This window comes from Aegilops tauschii, chromosome 6 (assembly GCF_002575655.3).
Source record: "Aegilops tauschii subsp. strangulata cultivar AL8/78 chromosome 6, Aet v6.0, whole genome shotgun sequence".
NCBI classification, from domain to species: domain Eukaryota; kingdom Viridiplantae; phylum Streptophyta; class Magnoliopsida; order Poales; family Poaceae; genus Aegilops; species Aegilops tauschii.
Window position 1 is genome coordinate 316,341,529 of NC_053040.3, and position 26,074 is coordinate 316,367,602.

Consider the following 26,074-nt stretch of genomic DNA (forward strand, 5'->3'; position numbering starts at 1 on the left):
TATTACGGTGGGTAAACAAATTACTGTCGAGCAATTGATAGAATTGAGCATAGCTATGAGAATACCTAGGTATGATCATGTATATAGGCATCACGTCCGTGACAAGTAGACCGAAATGATTCTGCATCTACTACTATTACTCCACACATCGACCGCTATCCAGCATGCATCTAGAGTATTAAGTTCATAAGAACAGAGTAATGCTTTAAGTAAGATGACATGATGTAGAGGGAAAAACTCATGCAATGTGATATAAACCCCATATTTTTATCCTCGATGGCAACAATACAATACGTGCCTTGCTGCCCCTGCTGTCACTGGGAAAGGACACCACAAGATTGAACCCAAAGCTAAGCACTTCTCCCATTGCAAGAAAGATCAATCTAGTAGGCCAAACCAAACTGATAATTCGTAGAGACTTGCAAAGATAACCAATCATACATAAAAGAATTCAGAGGAGATTCAAATATTGTTCATAGATAATCTTGATCATAAACCCACAATTCATCGGATCTCGACAAACACACCGCAAAAGAATACTACATCGGATAGATCTCCAAGAAGATCGGGGAGAACCTTGTATTGAGATCCAAAGAGAGAGAAGAAGCCATCTAGCTAATAACTATGGACCTGAAGGTCTGAGGTAAACTATCACACATCATCGGAGAGGCTATGGTGTTGATGTAGAAGCCCTCCGTGAGAATGCCCCCTCTGGCGGAGAGCCGGAAAAGGCCCCTAGATGGGATCTCACGGATACAGAAGGTTGCGGCGGTGGAAATAGGGTTTTTGCTCGTATCTGATGTTTCCATGGTACATGGGTATATATAGGAGGAAGAAGTACGTCGGTGGAGCAACGAGGGCCCCACGAGGGTGGAGGGCGTGCCTGGGGGAGGTGGGCGCGCCCCCTACCTCGTGCCTTCCTCGTTGATTGCTTTACGTAGACTCCAAGTCCTCTGGATCACGTTTATTCCGAAAATCACGTTCCCGAAGGTTTCATTCCGTTTGGACTCCGTTTGATATTCTTTTCCTTCGAAACACTGAAATAGGCAATAAAAAACAGCAACTTGGGCTGGGCCTCCGGTTAATAGGTTAGTCCCAAAAATAATATAAAAGTGTATAATAAAGCCCATTAAACATCCAAAACAGAATATAATATAGCATGGAACAATAAAAAATTATAGATACGTTGGAGATGTATCAGTTTACGGTACCGGCGAAAGTTGCACCGCACTAGAGAGGCTAGCAAAGGTGGAAGGGTGAGAGTGTGTATAATCTATGGACTCAACATTAGTCATAAAGAACTCATATACTTATTGCAAAAATCTATTAGTTATCGAAACGAAGTACTACGTGCATGCTCCTGGGGGGATAGATTGGTAGGAAAAGACCATCGCTCGTCCCTGACCGCCACTCATAAGGAAGACAATCAATAAATAAATCATGCTCCGACTTCATCACATAACGGTTCACCATGCATGCATGCTACGGGAATCACAAACTTTAACACAAGTATTTCTCAAATTAAAAATTACTTACTAGCATGAATTTAATATCACCATCTTGATATCTCAAAACAATCATAAGGAATCAAACTTCTCATAGTATTCAATGCACTTTATATGAAAGTTTTTATTACATCCCTCTTGGATGCCTATCATATTAGGACTAAATTTATAACCAAAGAAAATTACCATGCTGTTTATAGACTCTCAAAATAATATAAGTCAAGCACGAGACTTCATAAATTTCTATAAAATAAAACCACCGCCGTGCTCTAACAAGATATAAGTGAAACACTAGAGCGATATTGCCTAGCTCAAAAGATATAAGTGTGAAGCACATGGAGTATTCTAATAAATCACGATTCATGCGTGTCTCTCTCAAAAGGTGTGTACAGTAAGGATGATTGTGGCAAACTAAAAAGCAAAGACTCAAATCATACAAGACGCTCCAAGCAAAACACATATCATGTGGTGAATAAAAATATAGCCTTAAGTAAAGTTACCGATAGACAAAGACGAAAGAGGGGATGCCTTCCGGGGCATCCCCAAGCTTAGGCTCTTGGTTATCCTTGAATATTACCTTGGGGTGCCTTGGGCATTGATGTTGCTTGAAGCTACGTCGGTATTTCCCCAAAGAGGAAGGGATGATGCAGCACAGCAGCGGTAGGTATTTCCCTCAGATATGAAACCAAAGTTATCGAACCAGTAGGAGAACCAAGCAACACAACGTAAACAGCCCCTGCACACAGATAACAAATCCTCGCAACCCGACGTGTAAAAGGGGTTGTCAATCCCTTTCGGGTAGCGGTGTCCCGGATGGGCAAATGGACGTGAGATAAAATTGTAGTAGATTGATAGATCGAACGCCAAATAAAATAAATAAGAATAAATTGCAGCAAGGTATTTTTGGTTTAATAGATGTGAAAATAAATGCAACGGAAAAGTAGATCGCAAAGGCAAATATATGGGAAAGAGACCCGGGGGCCGTAGGTTTCACTAGTGGCTTCTCTCGAGAAAAATAGCAAATGGTGGGTGAACAGATTACTGTTGGGAAATTGATAGAACTTCAAATAATCATGATGATATCCAGGCAATGATCATTATATAGGCATCACATCCAAGATTAGTAGACCGACTCCTGCCTGCATCTACTACAATTACTCCACACATCGACCGCTATCCAGCATGCATCTAGTGTATTAAGTTCATGGAGAAATGGAGTAATGTAATAAGAACGATGACATGATGTAGACAAGATCTATCTATGTAGAGATAGACCCCATCGTTTATCCTTAGTAGCAACGGTACATACGTGTCGGTTCCCCTTCTGTCACTGGGATCAAGCACCTTAAGATCGAACCCACTACAAAGCACCTCTTCCCATTGCAAGATAAATAGATCAAGTTGGCCAAACAAAACCCAAATATCGGAGAAGAAATACGAGGCTATAAGAAATCATGCATATAAGAGATCAAAGAAACTCAAATAACTTTCATGGATATAAAAAGATAGATCTGATCACAAACTCAAAGTTCATCGATCCCAACAAACACACCGCAAAAGAGTTACATCATATTGATCTCCAAGAGACCATTGTATTGAGAATTCAACGAGAGAGAGAAAGCCATCTAGCTACTAACTACGGACCCGAAGGTCTACAAAGAACTACTCACGCATCATCGGAGAGGCACCAATGGAGGTGGTGAACCCCATCCGAGATGGTGTCTAGATTGGATCTGGTGGTTCTGGACTCTGCGGCGGCTGGATCAATATTTTGTCGACTCCCCTAGGGTTTTGGGAATATTGTGGTATTTATAGAGCAAAGAGGCGGTCCGAGGGCTGATAATCCCCAAGTGCAGGGAATCATCGTAGCAATTTCCAAAGGTGGAAGTGATAAGTTTGGAGTGTCGAACCTACAAGGAGCTAAAGGTAAGATCAATATTCTCTCAAGCCCTATCTGCCACTGATATGACTCTACGTACACCAAACGTTTGCTTTCAACTAGCAACGAGAAATAAAACTACGTTGTGGGTATGAAGAGGATAACTTTGTATGATATCGGAGAGCTAAAATATAAAAGTAGGTGTTGTTATCATAAAGTTAGAATACATTACTAAATATTATAAATAGCAAGTGTGGAATAATGGTGGATCGGTGTGCAGAATTGCCCTAGGCAATTGTTAACAAGACCGGTAGTCGTCATTGCAATTTCATATGAGGGAGAGGCATAAGCTAACATAATTTCTCTACTTGGATCATATGCACTTATGATTGAAACTCTAGCAAGCATCCGCAACTACTAAAGATCATTAAGGTAAAACCCAACCATAGCATTAAAGCATCAAGTCCTCTTTATTCCCATACGCAACAACCCCCTTACTCAGGTTTGTGTTTCAGTCACTCACCAACCCACTATAAGCGAATCATGAACGTAGTGCAACACCCTACAGCGGGAATCCCTCACGCTTGCGCGACATGGAGGGCACCATAGGACAGCACCAAAATAAAACATACAACTCGTACCAATCTAGATCATCAATCAACCCAAAGACAAAGGATAACTACTCAAAACATCATAGGATGGCAACACATCATTGGATCATAATATGTGGCATAAAGCACCATGTTCAAGTAGGGATTACAGCGGGGTGCGGGAGAGTGGACCGCGTAAAAGGGATGAGGATGGTGATGATGGTGGTGATGTTGATGAAGACGATCACCGCGGCGATGATTCCCCTCTCAATGGCACTCCGGTGCCACCAAGAGAGAGGAGGAGAGGATCACCCCCTTGTGCTTCCTCCTCCATGGCCTCCCCCCTGGATGGGGAAAGGTTCTCCCTCTGGTCCTTGGCCTTCATGGCGATGATGGCCTCTCCGGGATACTCCTCCATGGCCACCGGTGATGATGGCCCCCTCCGGCAGGGTGCTGGAGAGGGCCTAGATTGATTTCTCGTGGCTACAGAGGCTTGCGGCGGCGGAACTTCCGATCTAGGTTTCTTTCTGGAAGTTTGGGTATATATGAGAGGTGTTGGCGTCGAGAACAAGTCAGGGGGGTCTCCGGGCTGTCCACGAGGCAGGGAGGCGCGCTCAGGGGGGTGGGCACGCCCCCCACCCTCGTGGGCAGCCGAGACTCTTCTGGCCCAACTCTTTGACTCCTTGGCCTTCTTCTGGTCCAAAAATAAGCTCCGTCAAGTTTCAGGTCAATTGGACTCCGTTTGGTTTCCCTTTTCTGCGATACTCTAAAACAAGGAGAAAACATAAACTGGCACTGGGCTCTAGGTTAATAGGTTAGTCCCAAAAACCATATAAAATAGCATATAAATGCATATAAAACATCCAAGGTTGATAATATAATAGCATGAATACTTCATAAATTATAGATACGTTGGAGACGTATCGGCATCCCCAAGCTTAATTCCCGCTCGTCCTCGAGTAGGTAAATGATAAAAGAAATAATTTATGAAGTGTGAATGCTAGCAAGTGCACAAGTTTGAACAATGATAATTTCACTCAATTTTTCTATAATCAATATATGTCATAACAGTAGCTCATCATATACAACTTTTCATGATCAAGTAACAAGCTATTCACATGTTAAAGTATAGATCATAAACTTTCTTGAAAACTAACAAACAGTGCTCTTAGTCATCAAACAATTGCAATTCATCTTATTTTCAGGAAGAGTCTATGTCAGAGCTTTGATTCAGCAAACTCCACATACTCAACTATCATTTAATCTTTCACAATTGCTAACACTCACGTGATATTTATGGGTTCAAAGTTTTAATCGGACACAGAGAAAGATAGGGGCTTATAGATTCGCCTCCCAACCTTTTACCTCAAGGGTAATGTCAACAATAATAGTTCATGATAACTTACATCCAATTGGATATATATATCAGGATCTTTCCAACACAATGTGCTTGCCAAAGGATAAAATGTAAAAAGGAAAGGTGAAGATCACCATGACTCTTGCATAAGGTAGAATATGAAAGTAAAATATAGGCCCTTCGCAGAGGGAAGCAAAGGTTGTCATGCGCTTTTATGGTTGGATGCACAAAATCTTAATGCAAAAGAACGTCACTTTATATTGCCTCTTGTGATAGAGACCTTTATTATGCGGTCCGTCGCTTTTATTACTTCCCTATCACAAGTTTGTATAAAGCTTATTTTCTTCACACTAATAGATCATACATATTTAGAGAGCAATTTTTATTGCATGCACCGATGACAACTTACTTGAAGGATCTTACTCAATCCATAGGTAGGTATGGTGGACTCTCATGGAAAAACTAGTTTAAGGGATATTTGGAAGCACAAGTAGTATCTCTACTTGGTGCTAAGAATTTGGCTAGCATAAGGGGGAAAGGAAAGCTCAGCATGTTGGATGATCCAAGAGAATGTACTTTATTTCGGATATAAGAAAGCATAACCCATTACGTTGTCTTCCTTGTCCAACATCAACCTTTTAGCATGAAATATTTTAATGAGTGCTCACAATTACAAAAGATGTCCAAGATAGTATATTTCTATGTGAAATATCTCTTCCTTCAATATTCTTTCATGAATTGTTCAAGTGACCAATTCTACGTTTGCTAACTTTCAATAAGTTTACTGCCTATACTTATTATGTGTGAAGTCATTACTCCCCATGTTATAAGCATATGAAACATATATAAATTCAGATTTATGACATTCAATTCATTCAACCTTTTACTCATAGGATATACGTGAAGCACGTGAGTTATTGACAAACTACTCCAAAAAGATACAAGTGAAGATCACTGAGTAGTCAAATAATTAACCAGCCATGGGAGGATTCTTTTTCATTCAATAATTCAGATCCAATGATTTTATTCAAACAGCAAGTAAAATTGAAAACACGCTCCAAGCAAAACACATATCATGTGATGAGTAAAAATATAGCTCCGAGTAAGGTATACCGATAGCTTTGAAGACGAAAGAGGGGATGCCTTCCGGGGCATCCCCAAGCTTAGACGCTTGAGTCTTCCTTGAATATTACCTTGGGGTGCCTTGAGAATCCCCCATCTTAGAGTCTTTCCACTCCTTATTCTCCTCATATCGATATCTCACCCAAAGCTTGAAAACTTCAATCACACAAAACTTAACAAAACTTCGTGAGATAGGTTAGTATGATAAAGAGTAAACCATTCACTTTGGTACTGTCTAAGACAAGGTTCATAATTGTTCCCACACAATTTCTACTGTACCATATCATTTATACAATTTATATTTAGAAATATAAGTCATAGAAACTAGAAAACAAGCAAACTATGCAATGAAAACAGAATCTGTCAGAAACAGAACAGTCTGTAATGATCTGAACATAAACCATACTTCTGCTACTCCAAAAATTATGAAATAAATTGGTGTACGTGAGGAATTTGTCTATTAATCTTCTTAAAAAATAATCAACTCAAAATCACTCTTGTGTAAAAAATGGTAGCTAATCCCGTGAGCGCAAAGTTTCTGTTTTTTACAGCAAGATCACATTAACTTTCACCCAAGTCTTCCCAAAGGTCTTACTTGGCACTTTATTGAAAAAGCTATAAAACATGATTAATATAGTAGCTTAATCATGTAAACACACAAAAACAGTAAGGGTAAATATTGGGTTGTCTCCCAACGAGCGCTTTACTTTAATGCCTTTTAGCTAGGCATGATGATTTCAATGATGCTCACATAAAAGAAAAGAATTGAAACATAAAGAGAGCATCATGAAGAATATGACTAGCACATTTAAATCTAACCCACTTACTATGCCTAGGGATTTTGTGAGCACATAATTTATAGGAGCAAGAATCAACTAGCATAGGAAGGCAAAACAAGTATAACTTCAAAACCTTAAGCACATAGAGAGGAAACTTGATATTATTGCGACTCCTACAAGCATATATTCCTCCCTCATAATAATTTTCAGTAGCATCATGAATTAATTCAACAATATAACCATCACATAAAGCATTCTTTTCATGATCTACAAGCATAGAAAATATTCTACTCTCCACATAAGCAAAATTCTTCTCATTCGGAATAGCGGGATCACTAGTTCCTAAAGTTGACACTCTTCCAAACCCGCTTTAGGTGATAGTATTATTCATACTCCAAAAGATATAAGTGAAGTTCATGGAGCATTCTACAATTAATAAATACTAACCAATATCCAAGCTCAAAATATGTAAGTGAAGCACACGAAGCATTCTATAAAACCATACTCAAAAGTTTTAAGTGAAGCACAAAGAGCAATTCTATAAGATCATACTTAAAAGATATAAGTGAAGCACATGAAGTATTCTATAAATTGATGAAGGGACATCTCAGACTAGCATGGTTCTTAAAGAAAACACAAAGGACACAAATCATGTGAACAAAATAAAAACTGAGTTATACCGATAATTGTTGAAGAAGAAAGATGGGATGCCAACCGGGGCATCCCCAAGCTTAGATGCTTGAGTATCCTTTAAAAAATTTACTTGGGTGCCTTGGGCATACCCAAGCTTGAACTCTTTCCTCTCTTTATTCTTCTCATATTGATAGCTCCTCGATCTTCGAACACTTCATCCACACAAAACTTTTAACAAAAACTTTGTGAGATCCGTTAGTATAACAAAGCAAATCACTACTATAAGTACTGTTGCAAACAAATTCATATTTTGTTTTTGCATTATAGCTACTGTAATATAAGTTTTCCATGGCTTAATCCACTGATAGAAATCGATAGTTTCATCAAAACAAGCAAGCAATGCATCAAAAACAGAATCTGTCTTAAACAGGACAGTCTGTAGTAATCTGGAAGTTTAGTAAACTTCTGTAACTCCTAAAATAATGAAATAAATTTGACAATTTGAAAATTTTGTACAGAAGTAATGTGCAAAAAGTTTCAGACCCATTTGACCTTCCAGTAAAAAAATGTAAATTCATGCACTACAGCCAAAGTTTCTGTTTTTGTTCTGCACATAGTAAACAAGCAATCTAATCATCCTAAAACCAAAGCTTGGCACATTATTTTTATAATACAATGGATATATACAAGGGGATAATTATTTACAGAGAAACTTCCATGAAAAATTCTACATTGTTTCCGTGAGCATGAACACAAGTGCTCAAGGTCGACCCTCACTTCTTCAATGCATAACTTTCCAATCACTTCTCTTTTTGAAAAACTTTTTAGGCATGAGGCAAGTAATAATTTTTTTGTATTTTCATTCTTTTAATTTTTTTTATGTTTCACCCACAACTCAACGGAAACAAGAAGGAAAAACAAAATCTACTTAGTGAAGAAAGCAAACAAGCACACACGAGAATATCAACCCCACGCTATTGTTCCCCGGCAACGGCGCCAGAAAAGAGCTTGATAATCCCCAAGTGCAGGGAATCATCGTAGCAATTTCCAAAGGTGGAAGTGATAAGTTTGGAGTGTCGAACCCACAAGGAGCTAAAGGTAAGATCAATATTCTCTCAAGCCCTATCTGCCACTGATACGACTCTACGTACACCAAACGTTTGCTTTCAACTAGCATCGAGAAATAAAACTACGTTGTGGGTATGAAGAGGATAACTTTGTATGATATCGTAGAGCTAAAATATAAAAGTAGGTGCTGTTATCATAAAGTTAGAATATAAAACTAAATATTATAAATAGCGAGTGTGGAATAATGGTGGATCGGTGTGCGGAATTGTCCTAGTCAATTGTTAACAAGACCGCTAGTCGTCATTGCAATTTCATATGAGGGAGAGGCATAAGCTAACACACTTTCTCTACTTGGATCATATGCACTTATGATTGAAACTCTAGCAAGCATCCGCAACTACTAAAGATCATTAAGGTAAAACCCAACCATAGCATTAAAGCATCAAGTCCTCTTTATTCCCATACGCAACAACCCCCTTACTCGGGTTTGTGTTTCAGTCACTCACCAACCCACTATAAGCGAATCATGAACGTATTGCAACACCCTACAGCGGGAATCCCTCACGCTTGCGTGACACGGAGGGCACCATAGGACAGCACCAAAATAAAACATACAACTCGTACCAATCTAGATCATCAATCAACCCAAAGACAAAGGATAACTACTCAAAACATCATAGGATGGCAACACATCATTGGATCATAATATGTGGCATAAAGCACCATGTTCAAGTAGGGATTAAAGCGGGGTGCGGGAGAGTGGACCGCACAAAAGGGATGAGGATAGTGATGATGGTGGTGATGTTGATGAAGACGATCACCGCGGCGATGATTCCCCTCTCGATGGCACTCTGGTGCCACCAAGAGAGAGGAGGAGCGGATCTCCCCCTTGTGCTTCCTCCTCCATGGCCTCCCCCTGGATGGGGAAAGGTTCTCCCTCTGGTCCTTGGCCTTCATGGCGATGATGGCCTCTCCGGGATACTCCTCCATGGCCACCGGTGATGATGGCCCCCTCCGGCAGGGTGCCGGAGAGGGCCTAGATTGATTTCTCGTGGCTACAGAGGCTTGCGGCGGCGGAACTTCTGATCTAGGTTTCATTCTGGAAGTTTGGGTATATATGAGAGGTGTTGGCGTCGAGAACAAGTCAAGGGGGTCTCCGGGCTGTCCACGAGGCAGGGAGGCGCACCCAGGGGGTGGGCGCGCCCCCACCCTCGTGGGCAGCCCGAGACTCTTCTGGGCCAACTCCTTGACTCCTTGGCCTTCTTCTAGTCCAAAAATAAGCTCCGTCAAGTTTCAGGTCAATTGGACTCCGTTTGGTTTTCCTTTTCTGCGATACTTTAAAACAAGGAGAAACAGAAACTAGCACTGGGCTCTAGGTTAATAGGTTAGTCCCAGTTGCTCCTGTTATTTCAAGATACCCCTAGTACTCTCCGTTGTTCCGAGAATCCTTTGTGCCTTTTGCTTTGCAGCTTCTTTTCGCACTACGGATAATTCACTTAACCGGGGTTCGTTCGTCCCCAGTTGTTCATATGCTTTCCAAAATACCTGAAAATGCTATCTGATCTTTCAAAATCCTCTGCAGCCTATTGCTCTTGATTCTCCTTGCCTGCTTGCATTAGGATTAATTCCATATGTCTAGCAATATTCTTTAAAATTCTTTGTGATTGTCATTCTGTTCCTATGGATTCAGCGTGTGTGCGAATACTCGCAATCATCAATTAATCCTTGGAAATTTTCTTTCTGACTCAGACATCCTTCCAGATATGAGCTGGTTCTTGCCCAATCCAGATTTGATCGGGTGCACCTCTAAGTCTATTCAACTTACTCATCTTTTGTCCAGAGCCTCTGCTTCTGATCCTTCGTCTTGAAATCATAAGTCCTTTGTACCCAAGCATCGAATCATTCAGACGTTTCTATAAGCCGATGCCTTTGCATCCCCTTCTTCATCTGATTGATTACCGATAATCACATCAACTCTGTTGTGAATCGCCAGATCCATTGCTGGGTTGTTATCCGACAGTGTCCTTCACATCCAAAATCTTGTGAGTTTTCCCTGATACATAATAGCTTCGGTAAATTGTATCATATGCTTTGACTTCGATACTCTGCTTTCGAACTCGTATCTTTTGCTTGGTTGATGGTTGTATAGATTTGTAAAAATGCCCCGATGGGTTGAACTTATGCCTTCCATAATCCGTATGAACCCGAGAGTTCTCTCGAGTCTTACTCTTCTGGTACTTTGCCAGATAAATCTTCTGCACTAAAATTTCTTCGAAAACGAGGAGTGAATGAAAGGTTATGCATTGAAGAAGTGGGAGTCGACCTTGAACCTTTGTGTTCATGCCCATGAACCCGATGTAGAACTTATCATGGAAGCTGCTCGTAAAAATAATTATTTCTTTGGTACAAGCTCATCTTGTATCTATGAATTGATCCTTTGCAATCGTGGTTCCGACCATATTTCCTCCTTGATTCCATTTACTAGATAAGTTAAAATACTTATCCTCTGCAAATCATTTCCCCGGTCCAACCTCTACTCCGATTTACCTTCCGGCATTACACCTAGTACTTGATACTGGGAAGTTTTATACTCCATCACATCATTCCTAGCCTGATCGGCTACATCATTATCGTGCTAATTTTAACTGTTCTGCCTGGTCCTTATTCCCGGAGCACAACTTTTCGACTATAAGCGAAGCTTACGTCGATCTTCCTCATCTTATCATTCCACCTTGAACAACAAGCTTGAATCCGAGCTTGTGTCGTATACGTGGTTCCAATAGCCTTCACTTCATCATTCCTTTTGCTTGATGTCGTTGCTGCTCGATGGCATCTTCATAGAGCCTCTCGACAAAATTTGTCGTGATCACCATCAATATACTGCCTTGTTCTAAAATATCAATTGAATTCTTGAGGAGAAATACCATCCTTGCCCCTCGATGATTCGTGTTGTCATCGACACCATCCTTGACTTCATGCCAATATAGACTTGGTCATGTTTTGGTTATATCTTACATTCCTTGACATCCTTGGAATTGTTCCTTTGTACTTCTTGTGACCTTCAGATTCAACCTTGCTTGAAACACCATGTTAATGTTACCTCAAAGCATGATTGTGGTACTCAAACATCAACAAGAACATTGGAAGCATAATGCTAAATGTTTCTTGATCATTTATCCAAACACCGTTGTACGGGTAACATCATGAATTCCCTCGCCCCTTTACCTAATTGGTTATCTACTTGTTGTCCTGTCATGGATGGGAAAGATATACTCTTGATACTCGGGTATAATCACAATTTCCTTTCCATTGTTTTGTTTAACCTTTCTTGTGATCTATATGATATAAGAAGTAATATTCCCCTGCTTATGTAAACACCTCGGTGTACAACTCTGTTCGTAAAACCCTGTTACTATTGTTGATGACATTCCGGCAACCACCGATGGACGAGAACTTTGCCTATTGGCTCGCCTTGTTCAACGAGCAGGAAAATGGTTCTCTTCGTCCCTCGCCCTTGATACCAACGTTGTTGGCAACATAACTTACAGTCTATCATCTGACATGCCTTCCTATCGGCCCCCTTTCTACTTTTAACCCACATGGTAGGCCCATAACCCACAGTTCCACAGGATCGAAACCTGACTCTCCTGTATATCCTTTTTTCCGAAGTATCATTTGCTCTTGGCTTTGTGTGTTGTCACGAGCCACCCTCCGAGAGATGATCTATTCCCGATGCTCTGAACCCCCCTTCTCACACTCTGTTCAGGTATCGATCGTTTGTCCATTCGCTTGAAACTTCCTATTGTACCTTCATATTTTGCTCTCGATGTTTTCTTCAATTTCAACTCGAGAGATACTTTTGCCACATTCCCTGAATTGTTCACCAGATAATTAACCCTATAAGGGTCAGTTCTCCCGAAGTTACTCTTTACTTCCCCTCTTAAATCTCAGGACGAGATTTCTTATAGTGGAGGAGATTTGTAACACCCCGAGAATCATGCTACAGTAATCTCCCCTAATGGTGGCCATGTCATCGTGATTACTATGCAGCTTGCCACTTGTCCAAAAATCAAAGCCTTTTTCAAATAACAAATAAGTTGAATAAATTATTTCTTCGAGCAGTAAAACTAAAATGTTCACCTTATCCTATAAATTTCCCTGATCATTGTCATGTTGAAGCCAACCTCTTCTGAATTCCCAAAATGCCCATGAGAATTAATTTAATGGTCCAGCAGCTTTTAAATTGACCTTTTCAATTTCTAAAATTGATTAGACAACTCCTTTTGACCCCAAACTTTTTGTTCCATCTCGATGTATTGTGTTAGATTTATGTGCCAAGTATTGTTCAAAACAAAAATCATTTGGTACTAAAAGAAAATGCAAAACAGAGACAAAAATTGGAAGAAACCGAAAAAGAGGAAAAGGAAAAGGCCCCACTGTGCACTTGGGCCACAAGTGCACAGTAACCGGCTGAATCAACATGGCCCAACTTTCCCTCTGCCTTCTTCCCCTGTTCAACCACGGCTTGCTGGATGCCGGTCATTCGTCCACCTCCTGGATCGTCACGCGTCGAGCATCCGACGCTTCCCCACATGATAAGGATGCCAGCGAACCCCCCCCCCCTTGGGCGAAGCCTAGCACCTCCCCTCTTCCCCACCCGCCCCCTCTTCTTACTCTCACATGAGCCCGAGCATGCTCGTCGACGCCGCCGCACCTCACGCGACCGCCGGCCATCCTGAGCTGCTACAAGGTGGCCAGGAGCCTACCCGACCTCGTCTCCTTCACCTACGCCTCTGGATCGAAGCCAAAAGGCCATGTATGCTCTGAATCGAGCCGCCTTCCCCACCACAGCCGCCACGGCCAACACCGTCGATCTCCACCACCAGCGCCTCCCGACCTTCCCCGAGCTCGTCGCCGTCGTTCGCTCCGGCAAGTCCTCCCCGGGCCTTCCCAACAACGGAGGTGAGCCCTCCCTTTGATTCCCCCGTTCCCCTTACGATTCCACCACCGTAGGACGCCGCACCACCACCCCCGAACTCGCGGCCAACACGCCCGTCGTCGTGCCCACGCGCGCTGTGCATCCCTGGCCGCGCCCCTGACCCGTTTGACAGTGCCCGTCCGCGACCGACTCGTGCGCGCGTGGCCTTGCCCCCCGCTCTCCCGATGCTGCTGCTTTCTACTACAGCCGCCGCTGCCTATTGCTACCTACGTCAGGCCGTGCCGACCCCGCCCGATCTCACGCTCCCCTTGTGCGCTGCCTCTGCCACCACCGCCTACCGCCCCCGCTACCTCCTGCTATTTTTCCGCTGCTGCAGCCCAGCCCACACGACGGCCCCGACCCACGCAATCTGCATCGCGCGTCGCGCCGCTCGCAGCTCACTGTTTGCGCCCGCGCGCCCCCACCGCGCTCGTGGCCGAGCTCTGGCCACCGCCTAGCTTCACGCCGCGGCCGCCTAGCTTCCCCTCTGGCACCCCTGCGCCCCTCACTCGACTCGCCTTGCCGCACCCATTTGTTTGCCCTCCCTCGCGTGTACAGACATTGTCAGAATCGGCCGGCCGGCGAGCTCCGCCACTCCTGTTTAGCGTTGGCGGTTAGCCGCTAATAAACTGGCCGACGTGGCGTCCTTTAGCGCTAATTAACCTAGGCCTAACCCCTAACCCCAATGACACGCGAGCCCCCACTACTAATTAAAATGACTTAGTTTAATTTGTTAAGTTAATAGTCACTGACTACTGGGCCCACTGGTCCCATTTGACTAGTCAAACCTGCTGACTGTGCAATCCCAGTCAGTGACAGGTGGGACCCCCTGGGCCCCTTTGACTTTGTTGACTAGTCAACTGGTCAACGGTTGACTGGGCTGACTCATCCCCACTGGACCCACATGTCATACACACTGGCTAGCTACTGCTGGGTATAAAAAGTAATTACAGTTTATTTTCAAATTATTATTAAATTTAGAAAATGTTTTAAACTTTGAAAAATCATAGAAAAATAACCGTAAGTCAGATGAAAATGTTTTCTACATAAAAGTTGCTCAGAACGACGAGACGAATCCGAATACGCGGTCCGTTTACCTATCAGATGCCTCTAACTATCTAAACATGGAACATTCTCCCTCCGGTCATCTGCCTGACACAGGTCCGGAACCGGGAATACATTCCCGGTTGAATTCCCCCTTCACCTATATCGTGTAGCCATACGTTAGGTCACACCCGGCATAGCATATTGCTATGTTATGCTTTGTGATGCTTTTTTTGCTTTATATTTATTGTTTCTTCCCCCTCTTCTCTTCGGTAGACCCCGAGGCCGATGCTGCCCCTGTGATCGACTACGTCTCCACCGACCCTTCTTCCTTTACAACAGAGCTTCCAGGCAAGCCCCCCTTTTGATCATCCCGATATCGCCCATTCCATTCTCTCATGCTTGCATTAGATTTTGCTACTGTAATTGGTTGCTCCTATTCTCATGCATAGCCTGCTTTTGTAACCTGCTTATTGTTACTTACCTGCTTATCCTAAACTGCTTAGTATAGGTTGGTTATTGATCCATCAGTGACCCCCACCTGGTCCTTGTTGCCCCTGCTTCATCATCGACAACTCGATCAACGTGATCGACGACCAGAGCCTGACACCTTGCTACCTCTTGAGCACTGCGTTGGTTTTCCCTTGAAGAGGAAAGGGTGATGCAGTAAAGTAGCGTAAGTATTTCCCTCAGTTTTTGAGAACCAAGGTATCAATCCAGTAGGAGACCACGCGCGAGTCCCACGCACCTACACAAACAAATAAGAACCTTGCAACCAACACGATAAAGGGGTTGTCAATCCCTTCACGGTCACTTACGAGAGTGAGATCTGATAGATATGATAAGATAATATTTTTGGTATTTTTATGATAAAGACTAAAAGTAAAGAAAGAAAAATAAACGGCGCCAGAAATAGCTTGTTGACGGGAGATTAATATGATGGAAAATAGACCCGGGGGCCATAGGTTTCACTAGTGGCTTCTCTCAAGATAGCATAAGTATTACAGGGGTAAATGAATTACTGTCGAGCAATTGATAGAATTGAGCATAGTTATGAGAATATCTAGGTATGATCATGTATATAGGCATCACGTCCGTGACAAGTAGACCGAAACGATTTTGCATCTACTAATATTACTCCACACATCGACCGCTATCCAGCATGCATCTAGAGTATTAAGTTCATAAGAACGGAGTAATGCTTTAAGTAAGATGACATGATGTAGAGGGATAAACTCATGCAATATGATATAAACCCCATATTTTTATCCCCGATGGCAACAATACAATATGTGCCTTGCTGCCCCTGCTATCACTGGGAAAGGACACCGCAAGATTGAACCCAAAGCTAAGCACTTCTCCTATTGCAAAAAAGATCAATCTAGTAGGCCAAACCAAACTGATAATTCAAAGAGACTTGCAAAGATAACCAATCATACATAAAAGAATTCAGAGGAGATTCAAATATTGTTCATAGATAATCTTGATCATAAACCCACAATTCATCGGATCTCGACAAACACACTGCAAAAGAAGATTACATCGAATAGATCTCCAAGAAGATCAAGGAGAACTTTGTATTGAGATCCAAAGAGAGAGAAGAAGCCATCTAGCTAATAACTATGGACCCGAAGGTCTGAGGTAAACTACTCACACATCATCGGAGAGGCTATGGTGTTGATGTAGAAGCCCTCCATGATCAATGCCCCCTCCGGCGGAGCGCCGGAAAAAGCCCCAAGATGGGATCTCATGGGTACAGAAGGTTGTGGCGGTGGAAATAGGGTTTTTGCTCCGTATCTAATGTTTCCAGGGTACATGGGTATATATAGGAGGAAGAAGTACGTCGGTGGAGCAACAAGGGCCCCACGAGGGTGGAGGGCGCGCCTGGGGGAGGTGGGCGCGCCCCCTACCTCGTGCCTTCCTCGTTGATTGCTTTACGTAGACTCCAAGTCCTCTGGATCACGTTTGTTCCGAAAATCACGTTCCCAAAGGTTTCATTCCGTTTGGACTCCGTTTGATATTATTTTTCTGTGAAACACTGAAATAGGCAAAAAACAGCAATTTGGGTTGGGCCTCCGGTTAATAGGTTAGTCCCAAAAATAATATAAAAGTTATAATAAATCCCATTAAACATCCAAAATAGAATATAATATAGCATGGAAAAATCAAAAATTATAGATACGTTGGAGACGTATCAAGCATCCCCAAGCTTAATTCCTGCACGTCCTCGAGTAGGTAAATGATAAAAAACCGAATTTTTGATGTGGAATGCTACTTAGCATAATTTTCAATGTAATTCTCTTATTTGTGGTATGAATATTCAGATCCGAAAGATTCAAGATAAAAGTTTAATATTGACATAAAAATAATAATACTTCAAGCATACTAACTAAGCAATTATGTCTTCTCAAAATAACATGGCCAAAGAAAGTTATCCCTACAAAATCATATAGTCTGGCTATGCTCTATCTTCACAACACAAAATATTTAAATCATGCACAACCCCGATGACAAGCCAAGCAATTGTTTCATACTTTTGGTGTTCTCAAACTTTTTCAATCTTCACGCAATACATGAGTGTGAGCCATGGACATAGCACTATATGTGGAATAGAATGGTGGTTGTGGAGAAGACAAAAAAGGAGAAGATAGTCTCACATCATCTCGGCGTATCAACGGGCTATGGAGATGCCCATTAATAGATATCAATGCGAGTGAGTAGGGATTGCCATGCAACGGATGCACTAGAGCTATAAGTATATGAAAGCTCAATAGAAGAAACTAAGTGGGTGTGCATCCAACTCGCTTGCTCATGAAGACCTAGGGTTTTTTGAGGAAGCCCATCATTGGAATATACAAGCCAAGTTCTGTAATGAAAAATTCCCACTAGTATATGAAAGTGATATCATAGGAGACCCTCTATCATGAAGATCATGGTGCTACTTTGAAGCACAAGTGTGTAAAAAGGATAGTAGCATTGTCCCTTCTCTCTTTTTCTCTCATTTTTTTAGTTGGGCCTTTTTTCTATTTTTTATGGCCTCTTCTTTTCTCTTTTTTTATTATTTTTCGTCCAGAGTCTCATCCCGACTTATGGGGGAATCATAGTCTCCATCATCCTTTCCTCACTTGGGACAATGCTCTAATAATGATGATCATCACACTTTTATTTACTTACAACTCAATACTTAGAACAAAATATGACTCTATGTGAATGCCTCCGGCGGTGTATCGGGATATGCAATGAATCAAGAGTGACATGTATGAAAGAATCATGAACGGTGGCTTTGCCACAAATACGATGTCAACTACATGATCACGCAAAGCAATTATGACAATGATGAAGCGTGTCATAGTAAACGAAACGGTGGTAAGTTGCATGGCAATATATCTCGGAATGGCTATGGAAATGCCATGATAGGTAGGTATGGTGGATGTTTTGAGGAAGGTATATGGTGGGTGTATGATACCGGCGAAAAGTGCGCGGTATTAGAGAGGCTAGCAATGGTGGAAGGATGAGAGTGCGTATAATCCATGGACTCAACATTAGTCATAAAGAACTCATATACTTGTTGCAAAAATCTACAAGTTATCAAAGCAAAGTATTACGCGCATGCTCCTAGGGGGATAGATTGGTAGGAAAAGACCATCGCTCGTCCCCGACCGCCACTCATAAGGAAGGCAATCAATAAAAAAATCATGCTCTGACTTCATCACATAACGGTTCACCATACGTGCATGCTACGGGAATCACAAACTTTAACACAAGTATTTCTCAAATTCATAACCACTCAACTAGCATGACTCTAATATCACCATCTTCATATCTCAAAACAATTATCAAGCATCAAACTTCTCATATTATTGTAACGCCCACGATGCGGCTATATCTCCCACGTGTCGAGGCACGACTTAGAGGCATAACCGCATTGTGGTTTTGTCGCAAGAAGGGTCATCTTCACACAATCCCATGTAATGAACAAGAATGGAATAAAGAGTTGGCTTACAATCGCCACTTCACAAAATACATAAATAAATTCATACATCATTCAAGATACACACATAGACCGACTACGGTCAAACCAAATGAAAAGAAGATAACCCCAAATGCTAGATCCCCGATCGTCCCAACTGGGCTCCACTACTGATCAACAGGAAAAGAAACAAAGTAACAACCAAGATCTTCATCGAGCTCCCACTTGAGCTCAGTTGCGTCACCTGCACTGGTATCCTCGACACCTGCAACTGTTTTGGAAGTATCTGTGAGTCACGAGGACTCAGCAATCTAACACCCGCGAGATCAAGACTATTTAAGCTTAAGGGTAGGAAAGGGGTAGTGAGGTGGAGCTGCAGCAAGCACTAAGCATATATGGTGGCTAACATACGCAAATAAGAGCGAGAAGAGGAGCAACGGAACGGTCTTCAACTAGTAATGATCAAGAAGTGATCCTGAACTCCTACTTACGGCAAACATAACCCAAAAGCTGTGTTCTCTTCCCGGACTCCGCCGAAAAGAGACTATCACGGCTGCACACGCGGTTGATGCGTTTTAATTAAGTCGAGTGTCAAGTTCTCTACAACCGGATATTAACAAATTCCCATCTGCCACATAACCGCGGGCACGGCTCTCGAAAGTTTATACCCTGCAGGGGTGTCCCAACTTAGCCCATTATAAGCTCTCACGGTCAATGAAGGATAAACCTTCTCTCAGGAAGACCCGACCAGTCTCGGAATCCCGGTTTACAAGACATTTCGACAATGGTAAAACAAGACCAGCAAAGCCGCCCGATGTGCCGACAAATCCCGATAGGAGCTGCACATATCTCGTTCTTAGGGCACACCGGATAAGTCAAGCTACGAGTAAAACTAGACCTTGAGTTTCCCCGAGGTGGCCCCGCAGGCTGCTCGGTTCGGACCAACACTCGAAGGAGCACTGGCCCGGGGGGTCTAAAATAAAGATGACCCTTGAGTCTGCAGAACCCAAGGGAAAAGGGGATAGGTGGTAGCAAATGGTAAAACCAAGGTTGGGCCTTGCTGGAGGAGTTTTATTCAAAGCGAACTGTCAAGGGGGTCCCATAAATCACCCAACCGCGTAAGGAACGCAATATCAAGGAACATAACACCGGTATGACGGAAACTAGGGCGGCAAGAGTGGAACAAAACACCAGGCATAAGGCCGAGCCTTCCACCCTTTACCAAGTATATAGATGCATTAATTAAAATAAGAGATATTGTGATATCCCAACATATCCATGTTCCGACATGGAACAAACTTCATCTTCACCTGCATCTAGCAACGCTATAAGAGGGGCTAAGCAAAAGCGGTAACATAGCCGAACAACGGTTTGCTAGGAAGGGTGACAAGGTTAGAGGTTCATGGCAATTTGGGAGGCTTGATAAGCAAGTGGTAGGTAGCGCGACATCGCGATAGAGCGAACAACTAGCAAGCAAAGATAGAAGTGATTTCGAAGGTATGGTCATCTTGCCTGAGATCCCGCTAGGAAGAAGAACGAGTCCATGAAGAAGACAAACGGACATAGTCGAACGAATCCTCACAACTCCGGAACGAAACCGAAGCTACCGAGAGAAGCAAACAACATGGTAAACAACCAACACATACACATGGCATGATGCAAAAACAAACATGATGCATGTCCGATTTAATGAGGCATGGCATGGCAAAGTGCAACAAACAACACTACAAATTAAGTGGAGCTCAATATGCAACGAGTTGCATATTGACGAGACACCACATCAATTGTTTAGTTCTCTCGGTTATGTACCAACAATATTAAATGTTATTAAACATGGCAAGGGGTGAAGCATAATTAAACAACCTATCTAGGCAAGTTTAAATGAGGCTGGAAATAACAAACGACAATTCCAGAAAATCCCCATATGCATATAGCAATTTAAATGCAAACACAAGTTTAAACATTTAAATGTTGTTATCATGATGCGAATGACATATGCAAGTTTTATGCAATTTTATGAAAATGTTGACATGAGCATGTTATGAAGCATTTGTCACCGTGGTGGAAGAGAGGGGTGCCACGGCAATGAATCCGAAAATGATGCCACGGCAACATATCGGTTCCGGTAGCTCATGGAGATGCCGGTGCAAAAGGAAGCGTGGCGTGAGCGTGTCATGCAAGATGGTGGGGTGATCCCGAAACCAGGTTCCCATGGGTCGATGCCATGGCAACGGGAACATGCAAGAAACACGTCAGGCACGTTGCAAACGCGAGCATTTCATGCAACATGTGCATTCGTCCACGGGCGGTCGTTCTCGGCGGTATACCTTCGAAGCATACGTTTCGGGGCGGACGGTTCGAAGTGGAGGTAGTTGTTCACGGGTCGTCGTGGGAAGTAGTGGCACACGTGGCGGCGTAGTGGAAGTAGTTGTACATGGTAGCAACGGTAGTCGAACTTGACGAACCGGAGGGGTACACTTAAGTCGTCGTGGGAACTTGATGAATATGAGGTCTTTGGGGTCGACGTTAGTTGTACGTTTCATAGTGGAACTTGACAGATCTGAGGACTCCGGCGTAGTGGTACACGCCCGTAGATGAACTTGACGGGTCGTCGTCATCCTGGAACTTGGCGTTCGGTGCGGTGGTCGTTCGGGCGCCGTATGTCGTGGTACTTGGCGGTCTTGATGATTCCAAGGGTCTCGGTGGAGGCCATGGCACTCCCTGATGGCACCGAGGTGGTCTAGCAGCAGCAGCAAGGGCGTCGGGGAGGTGATGGCCGCGGCAGAGGACGAAGCAGAGGAGCAGCAGTGCGAGGTCGGGCTTGCGGGAGGGTGGAGCGACGGGAACAATGGTGGACGAGGCGGAGGCGTCGCGTGGAGGAGAGTCGATGGGGCGGCACTCGACGCTAAGGAGGTGGAGCAGAGGAAGGGGCGGAGCGGGCGAGGCTGGCGAGCGGCGTGGAGCTTGACGGCGAGGACTCGAATCATGGCTCTGACAGCGCCGGGAACAGCGAAGACGGGTGGATCCAGTCGGCCGGCGCCGGATCCGGGCAAACGGCAGCGCGAACGGAGCTCGGGGTGGAGGAGCTTGGGCGCGGGACGGCGGCCTGGTGGCGTTGGCGCTCCTGCGGGCATTCATGGCGGCGGCGGCCTCCTTCTAGTCGGGTGGTTGGACTCTGGCGACGAGGAGGAGGCAGAGGGGAACGGAACGAGGGCGCGGCGCTGGTCTCTCTCTCTCTCTGACGGCGCATCAAGGGAAGAGGGGATCGAGCAGGGCTCTCCTGGCTTGATGCCTGCGGTGGCGGCGCTAGGAGGAAGGAGGGGATCGAGAGATGGGGATCGATCGAGGCTAGGGTTAGAGCTGGTGGGGGCGCCGGCTGGGCTACTGGGAGGAAGGATGGGCCGGCCTGGGCTGCTGGGAGGAAGGATGGGCCGGCCTGGGCTGTCTCTCTCAAATTCAAATTATTGGCAAGGTTAGAGAGATCGACTCAAAGCAGAAAAGGCATAGGATTAATTTTGCACGTGTGTTATGGTGATTCCCAAAGAATGGAATACTTTGTTATAGCTCCCTAATAATATTGGGAGGATATGTTATAAAGAGAAAACACCAAGTGAATTCCCTCGATTTAAATGGATCGAAGATCCATACAATTTATTTAACTGAGTTTTAAAAATTAAATGACATGATGGCATGATGACATGATGCAATGCAAAAATAAGAGAGCAAGCACAAATGAAACACACAGTGATCACAACAAAATTATGGAAGTCTTCTGAAGTGTCGGTCTCGGGGCATTACAAGTATTCAACACACTCATAAGAAAAAAAATCTAATCTTGGATGCCTATTATATTAGGACTAATTTTTATGATTAAAGCAAATTACCATGCTGTTTTGTAGGACTCTGAAAATAATATAAGTGAAGCATGAGAGAACAATAGTTTCTATAAAACAAATCCACCACCGTGCTCTAAAAGATATAAGTGAAGCACTAGAGCAAAAACTATATAGCTCAAAAGATATAAGTGAAGCACATAGAGTATTCTAATAAATTCCGAATCATGTGTGTCTCTCGCAAAGGGTGTGTACAGCAAGGATGATTGTGGTAAACTAAAAAGCAAAGACTCAAATCATACAAGACGCTCCAAGCAAAACACATATCATGTGGTGAATAAAAATATAGCTCCAAGTAAAGTTACCGATAGACGAAGACGAAAGAGGGGATGCCTTCCGGGGCATCCCCAAGCTTTGGATTTTTGGTGTCCTTAGATTACCTTGGGTGCCATGGGCATCCCCAAGCTTAGGCTCTTGCCACACCTTGTTCCATAATCCATCAAATCTTTACCCAAAACTTGAAAACTTCACAACACAAAACTCAACCAAAAATCTCGTGAGCTCCGTTAGCGAAAGAAAAAACAAAACACCACTTCAAGGTACTGTATTTAACTCATTCTTTATTTATATTGGTGTTAAACCTACTGTATTCCAACTTCTCTATGATTTATAAACTATTTTACTAGCCATAGAGTCATCAAAATAAGCAAACAACACACGAAAAACAGAATCTGTCAAAAACAGAACAGTCTGTAGTAATCTGTAACTAACGCAAACTTCTGGAACTCAAAAAATTCTACAAAAATAGGAAGACCTAGAAAATTTGTTTATTCATCTACTGCAATTGGAATCAGTATTTTATCACGTTCTGGTGATTTTAAAGAATTGTTTTCGTCAACAGAAAGTTTCTGGAATTTTCAGCAAGATCAAATAACTATCATCCAAGAAGATCCTATTGGTTTAACTTGGCACAAACACTAATTAAAACATAAAAACAAATCTAACCAGAGGCTAGATCAAATATTTATTCCTAAACAGAAGCAAAAAGCAAAAAACTAAAATAAAATTGGGTTGCCTCCCAACAAGCGCTATCGTTTAACGCCCTTAGCTAGGCATAAAAGCAAGGATAGATCTAGGTATTGCCATCTTTGGTAGGCAATCCATAAGTAGCTCTCATAATAGATTCATATGGTAATTTTATTTTCTTTCTAGGAAAGTGTTCCATACCTTTCCTTAATGGAAATTGGAATCTAATATTCCCTTCCTTCATATCAATAATTGCACCAATCGTTCTAAGGAAAGGTCTACCAAGAATAATAGGACATGAAGGATTGCAATCTATGTCAAGAACAATGAAATCTACGGGCACATAGTTCCTATTTGCAACAATAAGAACATCATTAATTCTTCCCACAGGTTTTCTTAATAGTGGAATCCGCAAGGTGCAAGTTTAAAGAACAATCATCAAATTCACGGAATCCTAGCAAATCACACAAGGTTTTTGGAATCGTGGAAACACTAGCACCCAAGTCACACAAAGCATAGAATTCATGATCTTTAATTCTAATTTTAATAGTAGGTTCCCACTCATCATAAAGTTTTCTAGGGATAGAAACTTCCAACTCAAGTTTTTCTTCATAAGATTGCATCAAAGCATCAACGATATGTTTAGTAAAAGCTTCATTTTGACTATAAGCATGAGGAGAATTTAGCACTGATTGCAACAAGGAAATACAATCTATCAAAGAGAAATTATCATAATTAAATTCCTTGAAATCGAAAATAGTGGGTTCATTAATATCTAAAGTTTTGACCTCTTCAATCCCACTTTTACCAATTTTTGCATCAAGATCTAAGAACTCCGAATTTTTTGGATGCCTTCTAGGTAAAGGTGACTCATCTCCAGTCCCATCATTATCAAGATTCATATTGCAAAACAAAAATTTAATAGGAGACACATCAATAACTTTTAGATCTTCATCTTTATTTTCATGGAAACTAGAAGAACACGCTTTCACAAAGCAATCTTTCTTAGCACGCATCCTAGCGGTTCTTTCTTTGCACTCATCAATGGAAATTCTCATGGCTTTGAGAGACTCATTGATATCATGCTTAGGTGGAATAGATTAAGTTTCAAAGAATCAACATCAAGAGAAATTCTATCAACGTTCCTAGCCAATTCATCAACCTTAAGCAATTTTTCTTCAAGCAAAGCATTGAAATTCTTTTGCGAATTCATAAACTCCTTAACACTAGTCTCAAATTCAGAGGGCATCTTATTAAACTTTCCATAAGAATTGTTGTAGGAATTACCATAACTATTAGAGGAATTACTAGGGAACGATCTAGGATTAAAGTTTCCTCTATACGCGTTGTTACCAAAATTATTCCTACCAACAAAATTCACATCCATAGATTCATTATTATTATCAATCAAAGTAGACAAGGGCATATCATTAGGATCAGAAGAAACACTTTTAGTAGCAAATAATTTCATAAGTTCATCCATCTTTCCACTCAAAACATTAATTTCTTCTATCGCATGCACTTTTTTATTAGTAGATCTTTCGGTGTGCCATTGAGAATAATTAACCATAATATTATCTAGGAGTTTAGTAGCTTCTCCTAGAGTGATTTCCATAAAAGTGCCTCCCGCGGCCGAATCTAAAAGATTTCTAGAAGCAAAATTCAATCCGGCATAAATTTTTTGTATAACCATCCAAAGATTCAAACCATGTGTAGGGCAATTACGTATCATTAATTTCATCCTCTCCCAAGCTTGTGCAACATGTTCATGATCAAGTTGCTTCAAATTCATGATATCGTTTCTAAGAGAGATGATTTTAGCGGGAGGAAAATACTATTTTTAGGCAAAGACGAAAACCAAACTTTAGCACGATCTCTAAGCGAAAAGGGAAATAGCTTCAATTTAACAATATCATTGTCCACATCTTTCTTCTTTTGCATATCACACAAATCAACCAAGCTATTTAGATGGGTAGCGGCATCTTCACTAGGAAGGCCGGCGAATTGATCTTTCATGACAAGATTCAACAAAGTAGCATTAATTTCACAAGATTCGGCATCGGTAAGAGGAGCAATTGGAGTGCTAAGAAAATCATTGTTGTTGGTATTGGTAAAGTCACACAATTTAGTATTGTCTTGAGCCATCATGACAAGCAAGCAATCCAACACACGAACAAACAAGAGGCAAGCGAAAAAGAGGCGAACGGAAAAAAAGAGGGCGAATAAAACGACAAGGGTGAAGTGGGGGAGAGGAAAAGGAGAGGCAAATGGCAAATAATGTAATGCGAGG